Source organism: Delphinus delphis, chromosome 5 (genome assembly GCF_949987515.2).
Source record: "Delphinus delphis chromosome 5, mDelDel1.2, whole genome shotgun sequence".
NCBI classification, from domain to species: Eukaryota; Metazoa; Chordata; class Mammalia; order Artiodactyla; family Delphinidae; genus Delphinus; species Delphinus delphis.
In genome coordinates, this window is record NC_082687.1 from 23033201 (window position 1) to 23046291 (window position 13091).

Genomic DNA, 13091 nt, shown 5'->3' on the forward strand with positions numbered 1-13091 from the left:
TTACATGAATGAAAGAGCAACTTAATGAATTATTTAAATATGCCACCTACATTTTTAATCTGTATTTGGGCGTGAATAAGTACTTTTGTATTACATGGGACTGAGCACACACACACATTCTGTCCCTCTGTCTTACAAATTCTAGATGGCTACTGGAGGCAAGAAGGAAAGAGAAAACTACACAATCTTCCTTTATTTATCTTAATTTTGACCTTACATTTGGAAAAGATGAAGGATAATTCTGACCAGTGTTTGTTCAATCCTATAGCCTCTGGAACAGACAATATCAATTTCATAGGAATGCCATAACCATTTATTCCCATCACAGCAGGGCCGTTTGCCTGATGAAAACATAATTGGAAAAGCGTCTTCTTATGTGGCATTGTAAGCCATCTGCCATATTCAGGTTTTACAATATGTAGCAAACTCAAAAGAGAAAAAGTAGAAAGAGAAGTTTCTGGAACAACATCAGGATCCAAGAACTCCAAAATACCACATTATTAGGGAAAGATACACAAAAATAAACAGCAAATTAACCTGCAAAATACCTACCACTGCAAATAATAGTGGATTTTTATTGCTTTATACACATTCCTATGTATGCTTTAGTATATTCCCAACCCCTCAAGGAGTGATTTATTTGCTTTTGTTTATTTACAACCACATAGTGTTGCATACCAAATCTAAGTACTTTGTAAATATTAAATCACTCAATTTGCATAACAACCTTATGCTGTGAGCACTGTCATCATGCCCATTTTACAAATGGGAAAAGTGAGCAAAAGAGCCAGGTTCGAATCAGTTAATAAGAGGATCTTTACCACTACTCTGTGCTAGTGATTGCTTCCTTTCTCTCCTATATAGTTATAAAAATTTCTCTAAAATATAGGTAATTCTTAAAAACAGAGGATTATATTCTAAGATTAATTTCAAAGCTAGCACCGACATCCAGATTCACATTCTGGTACTCTGTAGTTCATGGAATATGTGCTTTCTTTCCTGAAAAGCTCTCATATAAAACATAGGTCGACATAAATGGTGAAAGATGCTTTCATTCCACTACTGATGATGAAGAATACAGCGACTAGAGACAGTGGATTAGACCAACTGTGTGTGTATGTGTGTGTGTATATATGTGTGTGTGTGTGTGTGTGTGTGTGTGTGTGTGTGTGTGTGTATAAAACACATGCCACCTCTCATATAAAAATGTTCTATATATATTGGAAATATATAGGTAAGAAAATAAAATCAACATTTATGGTTCTGAGTGAGTAGCTAGGTATAAGAATCAATAAGACCCTTCTATGCAAAAAAAAAAAAAAAAAGTACAAAAAAGTAGGGACTACCTAAAACTAAGAAAAAATTAATTCGTGTCTCCCTGCAGAGAACTACAATATATGCTAAAGAAGTCCCATCATTTTTCAGTGTCTGTGAAAGAACAGAAAGAAAACACATTTGCTTCTTTATGTATTTCATTTCATACCAAATCACGAACCAATTTCCAATGACATTAATATGTTCTCTTGCTAAACAACCACAACCACATCCCAGGAGCCTCAGACTTTTCTCTGTCTGTCTCTTTTTTTAATCCCTGAATACTCATTTGCAAATTAACTTAGAGCCCTCTTACACTCGTTCCTTTACCTGCTGAAAATTCTCAATGCATTATGAAAATTAAGTAAGTAATATTTTACTGCAAATCTTTTTTCATTAAAAAGGAATAGAAGGCTTCCCTGGCAGCACAGTGGTTAAGAATCTGCCTGCCAATGCAGGGGACACGGGTTCGAGCCCTGGTCCGGGAAGATCCCACATGCTGTGGAGCAACTAAGCCCATACGCCACAGCTACTGAGCCTGCGCTCTAGAGCCCGGGAGCCACAACTACTGAGCCTGCACGCCACAGCTACTGAAGTCCATGCGCCTAGAGCCCGTGCTCGGCAACAAGAGAAGCCACCGCAACGAGAAGCCCGCGCACCACAACGAAGAGTAGCCCCCGCTCACCGCAACTAGAGAAAGCCTGCGCACAGCAACGAAGACCCAAAGCAGCCAAAAATAAATAAAATAAAATAAATAATAAAAAAAAGTAATAAAGCTAACATTTCTTAAAGTATTATAATTTGGCAGCGGGGATAAAATACAAACTGAAAGTTTGGCAAAAGTAATTTGGAGCTCATTTGAGTTGAGGGGGAGACTCAGTACCCTGCAATTGACTATAAGCTCCAAGAAAGCAGGATCTAAGTTGATTCTAAACTTGGTAGGAAACTCAGAAGATGCTCTAGGATTAAGCCATTTTAAACTCTACTTAAAAGAAAAAGAAACGTATTAGCCATTTTTAAACAATATAAGTCACTTCAACATTTCTGCATATAAATAAATGCTTTTAAAGACCTCAAATGAACTCTTAATCATAGATTTCACCACCTGTAGCATATATGCAGCACATGTGACCTGACTGCTAATGAGTACTTCCTTCTCTTTTCATTTCAGGCCTCTTTTCTCTTTTCTACATCTCATCACACACACCACCACCCCTGAAGGAAGACATATCCTCTTCCAACCTGTAACAACCAAAAGTCCCTGATCAGATCTCCCTTATTCTCAAGTTACACCTTGTAATTAACTCCCTCTGCTTTTCTACTTGGCTTCCATTAAATTTTCATCTTTTCACTAGCCCGACCCGCCTAACCAAAAATTTCTGGGAGTCCTCATTCAGTCCTACATTGTCTCCCAGAAAAGGAAGAATGCAAAGTGGGGCAGGAGGGGGAGGAGAGAAGATGGAGAGGACCTTGACATCCCCAGTTGGAAACCTACTATGCATCCAGAAAAGCTTCAGATCCACCTAGCTCCCATCTTCCTCATCTTTTCTTTCTCTTCCTGCCTCTGATTTTTCATTTTGTCCCCATACCTTTACAACCTGGTTAACCTGAGCAAACTCTGATGTGATGATGTAAAGGAAAATAGCTAACCACCATTCACATATACTGATTAACATGTATGTTTACAGTAGGCCAATAATGGTTATATATAATCATAAGTGCCTAAGAATCATTGTTGTGAGTTTTATTTAATAACAACACTCCATTCTTATCACATGTGCTCATTCTTCATAAATGTTTTACATAAGTAGTATAATTATCTCCTTGCAATTAAAAAAATCAAAGAAATATTGTTTCACACCTTTCTAGAGCTTGAAAATATTGGCCTGGCAAGTGGAAAAGTAAGTTTTATTAACAGCCATGGAAGTAAATAAAGTGACACTTTGAGGATTTTGGCAAAGGGACGGCAAAAAGTTAATTCAAATCACATTATTACAGAAGTAGAGAGAACACCAATTAGTTAAAGAAAACATAGATGTATGTTTTAGCCAAGTGGTACTTTTAAAGGCTATGTTGATAAATAGTGCTTAATAGTGCCTGATAAATAGAAAACATTCAGTAATCATTTACTAATTGAATAAATGAGTGAATGAATAAATGAATTGCTTTCTGGTTTATACCAGGATAGTTAAATTGGAAAATAAATTTGGAAATATTTAGGCGTTTTCTACATGCTTCAGTTATATATTACTGCTTCATAGTTAACAAAACTGACGATTTCGTTTTCTTGGGTTGTCAGTAACAGGTTCCATTAATTGTATCTTCACTTTCCAAAGCCCGTCCTGTCTTTGAAGATGGGCTGTCACACTGCCCTGTTGTTGAATTCAATAGATTTAAAAAGATCTATATCACTGGCACATAAAACTATGAAATTCTGCTCAACAGCTGGATTGTAAGGAAATGATGCCATCTCCAGCCTGAGAGGTGCTGGGCACTGACACACATGTGGTGCCCAGGGAGGCCTGAGAGCAAAGTGTACCTGTGCAGACAAGCTCTGGAGTATCTCCCGTCCGGAAACTTCCTCCAGGAATAAGTGAGAAGTTACACTGATGCTGGTGTAGCAATGGGACGCAATATCTTAGCAATACTGAGGAGTTGGTGGGAAGTTGGAAAGACATCAAAATACAACATTGCTTCTCACAACCACAACACTATATTTTGGCAAAAGCACAAGTAGGTGAGAAATTTGCATGTGATTATTATTATAGAGAAAGACCCTCTCTGCTCCTCACTTGTAGGATTAGTATAAATACAGACAAATAAGCGAGGATTTAGTGATTTGAGATTTTCTTAAGTATGGAATTTTTTATCTGGGTGAGAATTTTCCAATTCCCCCTCTTATTAGCCCTTTGACCTTAGACCACATTCTTATACTCCCTGTACCTTTCTTTTCTATATTGTAAAATTGAAAGAGATAATATGCACTTACCTTCTACAATTGTGAGTCTCATAGTTGGCACTAAGTAAATTTTCAATGAATGGCTGACAAGCATTGAATAGGTACTCAGTAAATGTAAATATATGTATATATACGTATTTACATAATATTATATAATTATATACGGTTCATTTATTATATGTGTATATTACATATATATTATACATTATATATTTATTATATATTATGATACAATATAATACATAATATGATATATATTTGAATTATATATTATATTAATATTATATATGTACATGCTATATGTTTTTTATATATATATATATATGCTTACATGTATTTTAAAGCATTACAGTGGCAGGGAGGGCACCTTGGCTAGTTTGGGTGGGTTACACAAGATGTGGCCCTCAACTCCCCACAACTGTCTCTACCTATTGCAATCCTTACCCCAAAACCCCTGGTTACGGCAGGAGGAAGGGAAATAGAAATACCAACCTCAGTACTAAGCTCTTTATCACAAAAAAAAGGGTTGGTAAAGCCAAACAAAACAAAACAAAACAAAAACATTCTTCTGTCATCTGGTTCATTTGCCCCTTTTCCTGCTCTCTGTACCCTCTTGCTTTCCACAGAGGAGAACTGCATATTTATGTACCAGTGACTAGAAACGGGGAGAGGGCCCCATGGAACGGCCGGCCAAGCACACACGTGGAAACCTGAAGAATAATTAACTGTCACATCAGAGTAAAGTGTTATACGCCAATCCACAAAGAGCCCTCGAGGGGATGGGGATTCAGAAGTGGCTTCTTCAGTCTATCTGGTCTGCCCTTCTGAGTAGTTCAGCATGGCCTGGGCCCTCAGGACACACACATGGCCACCATCTTCCTTGACAGAAAACATTCCTTTTCTATTTTCTAGCTTGAATCTTGCGCTACCCAGTTCCTTTGTTCTTTTAACAAACCCTTCCCTCTCTTCCACGCCCAAGACCCCACATCTATTCATGGCTTGCTTCTGACGTAGGTGGGCAGAAATTCTTTGTTCTTCAAGATAATATAGTGGAGAACTTTGTGTAAGGCAGGCTATCAGGGTTCTGGCCTGAGGATGAAAACTGCAGAAATCAATCATACACCTGACTAGAGACAGGTTATCTCCCCCAGCCTGTTTCTAAACTTTACTGTGCTGAAAAACATATGTCACCTTCTCACTCTCAGGATCCATCTTTTATAAACTCCCATCTATTAAATTTGGCTTGAGCCGTATTAGTTTGGTAAAAAAGATGTGTGTGGGGGGCTGGATTTAGCATACCATTATAGACTCCTTGTGCTAAATCATGGTTTGACCAAGTTTAGCTTGAGAATGGCCACAAATGACTTCTGAACAGAGGCCCTCATATTGGGCCGCAGCCATTGCCACCTGCTGTCTTGACTTTAATCTCCTCCTCATTAAATCCATCTTGAATTCCACTGACAATTTACATTCTCCACTGTCTCACGTCTCTCTACTTGTAACTTCTTGACTATGCATATATCTATTTATTTGCATAGAATTCTATAATTTACAAAATACTTTTATATATATTCTTTTAGTTGATTACTTTAAACATCCTGATAGGAAAAATGGTATTATCCCCATCTTATAGGTGTAAACTTCAGAGAAATTCGGAGACATGATTGAGATCACACAACTAAAAAGGGCCAGAGCTATAATTCTAACCTAAATCACTTAACTCTCGGACTGGTACTTTCATCAATGTCAAATGCCTTAATGTGACACTTAAGATATTACAAAATCTGAACTCATCTATTTCCAACATCATATCCAGCTGTTTACAGCTAACCTTTCGACTCTAGCAAAGCCAGTCTTCGCACTGTCGCCCAACTTCATCTGGAGAGTTGCTTCCTTCCTTTGTATTCTGTATTTCCCAACCTGGAATATCCTTCAGCCTTCTTATTTGCTGTGTTTCCTGACCTGGAATCTCTGCTAGCCTTTTATCTGCGTATGGTCCAGTTCAAATCCCACTCTTCCTCCAGTCTTTCCCACATTGCCAAAGCCTAGCACCATCTCTCTTCTTTCAAAATTCTGTGCAGTTATTTTCTACCCGTCATGTGGACATCGTGAGCAGGCCCTCTGGACATTAAATGCTGTTTCTACAGTAACCCTCAGCCTTACGTTGGCTGGACAAAGTTACACGAAGCTTAGGGAATGAGAGTCTCCCCTGAGATATCATGTTCTCATGTCACCTTCTGCTACACTGTTACTGGAGACAGAAAATCACCAATTATCAACAGAGTACTTTTCAAAATTGTCAGGGCTCAACTCGAATATCCTTCTCTCAGTATTGGCTTCCTCATCTCTTTGACTCAGAATATAGCAAGGTTTCTCCTATCCTCATGTTAACGAGTGTGTGCTTCTTATAAAGCAATTACTACAACATATTGAATATCGTGTTTATTTATACAGCAGTCTCCTGCCTTCAGTTGCATAGCTCCCTGGTTGCATGGAAAGTGACACTCATTGTGACCCACTATGGCACTGGCTCCAGACAGACAGACTTCACCAAATGTTACACAGCTGGATGAATGAATGAATGAATGAAAATGTAGATTTCGTGGAAGCCAGAGCAGTTTCCCCAAATGACATTTAGCTAGTAACTGAGAGCCTCAAACTATCCAACTAAAGCCTTGTTAATCCTTAATTTGGCTGAAATAACTTTCAACTCTGATAAGGGTCAAAAGAAGAGAAATTTACTGTGGAATATGGTTTCCCTTAGGAAGTGTTAGCCACGTTATTTTTGGTTATCAGTTCAGCCCCAAATCCCATTCGACCCATCATGCAGCAGAATTACGATGAGAGGCCAAACAAAAGGAAAAAGAAATAGAAAAGGAGAAAAGAAGAGCTTCCATTGGACAGAACAGTAGGCAGGTTCACTCAAGGAGAAAACCAAAGCAAGAATTAAAGCAACTTAAAAAAAAAAAAAAACCTGCAGATTTTGAAGACCTACTCAAATTTAACAGCTGTTACTACTGTGCGTTGTGAGGTGACCAAGATTAATTAATGGAATCAAGATTTTCTACCAACCATCTACTTTCTCCACCGTACCTCACTGCCTTTCTAATATATTTCTATTGTTGCTATATTATAAATTTAAAAGTCCTATAGTAAAAAATAACACAAATATTCATAAAAATAATATAATAATAATATGTATACACCTCTGAGTCCTATTTCCTCATCAATAAGGTGGAATGATCATAACAGTTAAGAGAGCTATACACAGAGGCTTCATCTGTATTAAATAAAATAGTATAAAGTGCTTAGGACAGAGATGGCATATTGAAAACATTCAATAATTACTATTATTAGCAACTACCACCTGCCTCAAACTCATGCCTGTCTCCATGAAGATCTTCCTGGAAAAGCTGGCATGAAAATAGAAGTACAAACTTGACATGTTTGATGCCATGTCACAAAAAGAAAACTTACAATAACTACGCTCACCATTACACCCTTGACCTTGTGGTTACTACTATGTATGTCACCTACCTAGTCGCTCAAATAATTCAAGGTGCTGTATGCAAAATTATATATTGTGTGTGCTCAGGTTGCATTTAAGGGATTGAATCCCTGCCTGTGCCCTTTCACAGCTGGTTACAAATCCACTAAGTTGTAGGACGGGAGCTCTTAGCTTTTAAACCAGCCTGGATATCATTCGTGATCTCCCCATAGTGCACATGTAACACAGCTACATGCCCACTCAATATCCAGCTGGGGCTAATTCGTTTGTTTAATATGCACCAGGCATTTACTTGGTGCTGGGAATATAGCAGTGAACAAAGTTGATAAAAATCCCTGACCTATTAGAACTACATTCTAGTGGGAGAATGATCCAGAATAGTAAAGGGCAGAAATGACAGTGTTTAGTCTTTGGAAATGCCATCTCATCAGCCCAAAGATAAGTTGTCCTTACATTTGAAATAAAGGGTTTTTTTTTTTGTTTGTTTGTTTTTTATAAAAAGTGGTCTTTTACCTTGACAATATACAATAGTAAGATTTGGAGTATGACTTTCTACGTTATGACCAATTGTTTTTCCTTATATGCCTTTAACTTCCTTATTTGAACAAGGGATATCAAATGAGAATAATATACCAAAAGATATAATATGAGAAATAGCTATCTATCGGCAACAAGGACAGTAATTACAGATAACTTAAAGCAGAAATATCAAAGCTTTAAAAAGAGTGCATAAATCATGCCTCCAAGGGAAAGAAAGGCACAAAAGTCACTTTTGGGGCCCATTCACCCCATCTCTACTATCCCCATCTTCCTCCCTCACTCTGGCATCTTAAACATCTTAAATCAAAAGCAGCACCTGTGGTTAGTGATCACACCCAAGGGTCTTCACAGCTACATATCACCTCCCCCCGCCACACCTGCTACAATAGAAATATCAAATCCAAATCCAGAATCTTTAAATACAAGGAACAATTTCAAGATAACAGAAAGAACGGTCTGATCATTGGCAGAATGTGCTACATTTTCCGTTGTAAGGCTCATGCTGTTTGTAAATATTTTATGTAAAAAGATACAAAGAAACTGGTGATGTGCAATAAGAGGAACAGTGAAGAAGGCCAACACTTACCAAGTTCAAGGCACTATTCTACACTACACATGAAAGCAAACTTGGTTTTAGAAATGGAGACAGACATAACGCCCATTTTACAGATAAGAAAAGCTAGCACTGAAGACTAAACTAATTTGCCCCAGTTTTCACGACTGGTAGCTGACAGAGCTGCAGCTCACCCTCTGACAGCCTACTGCTGACTTCCACATGCTAAATCGTCTTTCTCAATACGGTCAGCTCCGTCTTAACCCATGATTCCATGAACTCCTTTCTGCTCTCTCTTCCCATTTCTGTTTCTTATAGGAGACAGAAAAACTCTTATAAGACAAAAATTATGTCATGTGACTTTACATTTTCCATAGAGATTGAAACAACCTTAAAAACCACAAATCAAACCTGAAAATCCCCCAATTCTGCTTTGTTCAGGTGTACAAGGGGTTTATAACCCTGGCTCTTTTAATATCATGGATATGTATGAGATCAATGTGATTATACGCATGAAAGTGTTTTATGAACCAAACACTAAATTGTAGAAGAAATGTTGTCCAAAGGGTAGTGATAGCTTTCATTTTTCTCTTGAATCCCCTATCCAGAATTAACTTCTCCCTCTCTGGGCTTTCCAAGTGCAATTTCTGAATGTTTACTATAACATTTATCTCATTTGCCCTCAATGTGAGCCAACTCACAAGAGTTGATTGTAACATTTTCAGGAATTTTGTGAGCCAGCTATTAAACATAGCTACTATTTTTTAAAGTATATTATGTAAACTTATCATTTAACAAATTATATTAGGGACAAAGGTAGGCTACCCCAAACTCATTATTCCTAACTATTGTACAACTCTTACTATTACCTATGCTCATATATATATACTGTATTTGCATGGTAGGAAAACCATAAAATAGTGAGCTATTGAGCACCCTTCCCAACTTTGTGTTCAGGGATTTCATTCTGGTAGCTTGAAACTGACCATGATGGAAATATTTTTCCCACAGATATCAGCAGACTCTACAAATCAAGGCTTAATTTGTTGGTTTGTTCATTATCTAGACTTAAGAAAGCGATGGACAATGTGTTAATCATGCAGATTCAGCTAAAAACTGTTAAATAGCATTAAAAATGGTCACATCATAGGTGAATTGTAATCATAGGTTGGTACGGGTACAAGAATTGGGCAAAAATGAATGAAAGCATTATCTGAGAATCAACGACTGTATGGAATTTAATAGTGCATTCCATATCATATCACTTGTAACTTGCGTGCCACCTTTATATCTGTAAGATTTATAATAAATGTACGCATTTGTATATATCTATGCATATATGTGTGTACACGTTACAGTAAGTCCCCTACATTTGAACCTTCAAGTTGTGAGCTTTTAAAGATGCGAACATGTGTTCGCATGTCCAATCACGTAAGTTAGTTCATGTGTCTGGCGTACACTGTCACATGCATGCATCCTCTACAAGTGGTTGTGCTTTGTGTACCTTACTGTACAGTACTGTATACAGTAGTACAGTATCTTTAATTCAAGCCCAGGATGTCAGGAAGCGAGCGTAAAATCAGCGGTGATGTGGCTGGTACTGTAGTGTGCTTTTCAAGGTACTGTACTGTAAGATTAAAAATGTTTCCCTTATTTTTTGTGTTTTTTTTAATGTATTATTTGTGTGGAAAGTATTATGAACCTATTACCGTACAGTACTATACAGCCGATTGTGTTAGTTGGGGACCTAGGCTAACTTTGATGAACTTACAAACAAACTGGACTTCCTACTAACGCGCTCTCAGAACGGAACTCGTTCGTATGCAGGGGACTTACTGTATATACTATTTATATACACAGATATACATGTGGGGGGGGGGGAGGGTAAGCAGTCATTAGTTAACCTTTTACCAGAACCCTACTGTTACGAAGAGAGAAAAGGATGCTAATGCAGGAATTGGGAGAGGAGGGAAAAAAAGGGGAAACTGCAATGGCACGTACTAAGTGGAGTGGCAATGGCTTGCCATTCCTTGGTGATTAAGGACAGGAAGTGGAACACCAAATCCAGCCTGAGACAAAAGAGTAGTCAGGAAAGACGTCCCCAGCAACCCCAGGGAAGGCTACTGGAGCCAGTTTTCGTGATGAATGGAAGCTAGCCAAGAGAATGTCTTGGGAAAAGACAAGACACAGATGAGATAAGAGGATGTGTGGCCCTGTACAAACTATGAGTTGTTCAGAACACGTCTAGGAGAGCATGTGCATGAGGCATAGTAAGAAACGTGTCCTCTTTTATTTCCCTTCACTGTGACCAGGGACCACACTTCATGTATCTAGTGTGCCCCAGAGTACAGGACGCAGTGCCCTATACATCACAGACATTCAATAAATGCTCTAACAATTAAATAGCATATACTCAGTAACACTTGGTCAAGTAATAGTAAAACCCAGTAATAAAAAGCGCATTTAATACTTAGTTTTAAAATTTTCTCACACTCTAATTTCTCCCTGAAAACAAAACAGAATGCATAGGAAAAACATGTTGCATATCTTAGCCCTGTTTCTCATTAACTAGAAAGTCCTGCTAAATTTTGAAGGTCCAAGTAATAACCTTACAAAAGTGATCGTTTGAATTACTTGTCTACAAACTAGTCAGCCCACTGAGTTTAAACAACAACTAGCTTAACAACCTCATTACAGGAATGCTTGGCTCACCTAATAGTCCTGCTTTGGATCATTTTAGTTTAATTGCCCAACTTAGAGTCAAGGATAGCCAACATTAATATTCCCATAAAGACTTGTTTTTTCCCTGCAGGTTGAAACACAAGGACTATATAAGCATTTAGATTTAAGGATGCTGAACATGTAAATATAAATAGAGATATATCAACATAAAACGGCTCTACTGGTACTTGGCAGTACCAGTAGAAGGCCCATTCAGAAGGCAGTACTCTTTCCTAAGAAGCCTCTCGTTTGTTCTCTGGATGAATCCATGTCGTGTCATTTCACAAAGGAAAGGTCTACCTCTGAGGAGCAGACACGTAACGACTAAGCTTGTGAGTCTGGTGAAAACCAAAATAACAGTCTATTAATCTACAACAAGAACCACAGTGGACATGAACTGGAATGATAATGAAAATAGGACTAACCCCATTTTTTTCCAGTAAACAAACATGCATGTAAGCTAAATAATATTGAGAATGTTTACTTACTCATTTATATGGAGAAATCACCACCATATGAACTAGAGTCCATAACTTTGGTTTAACCATGAATTATTTCCTATAGAGAGGCCTATTGGGAAACCAAGCATGTTAGCTATCTATTGCTACGTAACAATATTACCACAAACTTAGTGACTTTAAAAAGACATACATTTATTATCTCACTGTTTCTATGGGCCAGGAATCCTAGCACATCTTAGCTGGGTCTTTTGTTTCGGGTCTGGTCTCACAAGGTTGCCACCGAGGTGTTGGCTGGAACCATGGTCTCATCTAAGGCTTCACTGGGAGGGAAGAATTCCCTCCCAGGCTCACTTAGATTGTTGGCAGAATTCAGTTGCTTGTGAAATTGAGTGCTTCAAGTGAGCAGTGAGGGCTTCGCTGTCTTGTTGGGGGTTGGCCAGAAGCTGCCCTCAGCTCCCAGAGGTCACTACAGGTCCTTGTCATACGGGGCTCCTCAACATGACTGCTTACTTCCTCAAAGCCAGCAAAGAAGACCCCAGAAAGATGGGTGCTAAAGTCTCATGTAACAAAAACATATAAGGTTACATAGCATGTTCCACACATGTAATCTTGTATATCCTGTCACCTCTGCCATGTTCTATTGGTTAGAAACAAGCCACAGGTTGTACCCAAACTCTAGGGAAGGAGCTCTCACAAGGGTGTGAAACCAGCAGTTGGGAATCATTAGGGCCACCCTAAAAGTCTGTTTGCTACACCACATAATAAGGTTTGCTTTGTGAATGATACAAGAATCAAATATGACCAAGACAGACTGATGAATCTATCTCATTGCCATCATAGAAAGTCTTTCCCACAAGATGAGAACACACAAAATCTATGGGCTCTTCTTCCTTGAGTGATACTTAAACAGCTAATGACAAGGTTTGCCTTTGTGACTATCTTATCTCTGCCACTGGATGTACAACTTTCCTCTGATTCTCAGATGCTGTATTAGACTGCCACGGCTGCCTCACAAAATATCACAGACTAAGAGAC